Here is a 2,206-nt window from a genome sequence, read left to right on the forward strand (position 1 = left end):
CCCGATGCCAACTCTGTCCACATATCTATTCAAGTGACATCATCATAGGACCTAATCACATCAGCCATACCATCAGGGGCTCGTTCACCTGCACATCTACCAATGTGATATATGCCATCATGTGCCAGCAATGCCCCTCTGCCATGTACATTGGCCAAACCGGACAGTCTCTACGCAAAAGAATTAATGGACACAAATCTGACATCAGGAATCAAAATACTCAAAAACCAGTGGGAGAACACTTTAACCTGTCTGGTCATTCAGTGACAGACCTGCGGGTGGCTATATTACAACAGAAAAACTTCAAAAACAGACTCCAAAGAGAGACTGCAGAGCTAGAATTGATATGCAAACTAGACACAATCAACTCCGGTTTGAATAAGGACTGGGAATGGCTGAGCCATTACAAACGTTGACTCTATCTCCCCTTGTAAGTACTCTCACACTTCTTATCACACTGTCTGTACTCGGCTAGCTTGATTATCACTTCAAAAGTTTTTTTTCTCTTAATTAATTGGCCTCTCAGAGTTGGTAAGACAACTCCCACCTGTTTATGCTCTCTGTATGTGTGTATATATATCTCCTCAATATATGTTCCATTCTATATGCATCCGAAGAAGTGGGCTGTAGTCCACGAAAGCTTATGCTCTAATAAATTTGTTAGTCTCTAAGGTGCCACAAGTACTCCTGTTCTTCTTTTTAAAGGAAATAAAGTAACTATTGTTCTGAAACCATGCATTCTTTATTAATTTTTTAAAAAGTGAGATAACTGACAAGGTAGCCTGGGTGGGATGGGGTGGGGAAGGAGGGAAACACCAGGCCACATTGCATATTGTAGCCACACTACAAATCAAAACTGTTTGAATGACAGCCTTCTGTTGCTTTGGCCATCCTCTGGAGTGGATTGGCTGGGTGCCCGGAGCCTCGCCCCTGTGTTCTTGGGGGCCTGGGTGAGGAGGATATGGAACTTGGGGAGGAGGGCAGGCTAGGTTACAGAAGCTCATGTTAAAACTGTCTGAGACTGGTTAGAACTAGCTCATAGGAAGGGTGCAAGAACATAGTAAGCAAGAAATAGAAGGTTCCAGAGGTTATAGGAAAAGTGCACAAACAGTGTGGTTGCTAAGACAACACAGCAGAGTATAAAAGACAGTCTGTGAGGAGAAGTTTGGCACTCTGTGGGACATCTGAGACTCTCACAGGCCAACATCAAGATCCATTGACGCAGATCCCGAGGACTCATTCCGGTGTTTGGCCAGCTCCATTTGTTGGACTTTGCTGCTGGACTGCATAAGTTAGAGTGCTGTTAATGGTTAATAATTGCTTAATTAGGCATTCAATAAACTTTACTTAGAGTGGAATGCTCTTGTCCAATTACTGGTGTGCTCCAATTCATCCACAACATTCAGTCAGCATTTGTGGAATCCCTGCCATTGGAGGTTTTAAAGAACAGGTTGGCCAGTGATCGTCTGTGTTTACTTGGTCCTGCCTCAATGCAAGGAAATGGACTAGATGACCTCTCAAGGTCCCTTCCAATTCTACGTTTCTATGTACAGTTCTACAATCCTGGCCTTATCTCAGATTCACCTTGTACATTCTCTCCCCATCTCCCCTCCCCCTAATCAGGTTACTTAACATCACTCTCATTCAGTTTTCCCATCTGTGTACTAAGGAAGATAATGCTTGCAGTGATGGGGTGAGAATTGATGTCTGCAAAGTGCTTTGAAATCTTGGATGAAAGCTGCTGTAGAACTATAAGTGTACTACTACCATCTGCTCAATGAAATCAAGAGCCTCCTGTGTCTCCTTGGCCATTCAATGATACCAGAGATTCTCTTTTAGCTCCAGTGGCAGGGGCCTGTGGGGCTGGAGTAGAATGAGAGGTTTATTTATACTGTTGTTGTGAAATTCCAAATGGCTATGATGTACAAAATTGGAGCCTGCATATACTGCAGGTGTAATACACAAAATCCCCTCTAGCAACTCTCCAACATCACAAACTAATCACTGGGGAGGCAAGGTCGATAAGGTATTGGACCAACTTATCATGGTGAGAGAGGCAAGCTTTTGAGCCACAGAGCTCTTCTTCGGGTCTGGGAAAGGTATTCCATAGGTCAGCTAAATGCAAGGTGGAACAGATTGGTTAGCATAAGCAATTAATGTATATCCTAAGGGGCCACTCAATGTAGAGTGGCCTATTAACACCTCT

The sequence above is a fragment of the Trachemys scripta genome, chromosome 3 (genome assembly GCF_013100865.1).
Source record: "Trachemys scripta elegans isolate TJP31775 chromosome 3, CAS_Tse_1.0, whole genome shotgun sequence".
Classification (NCBI taxonomy): domain Eukaryota; kingdom Metazoa; phylum Chordata; order Testudines; family Emydidae; genus Trachemys; species Trachemys scripta.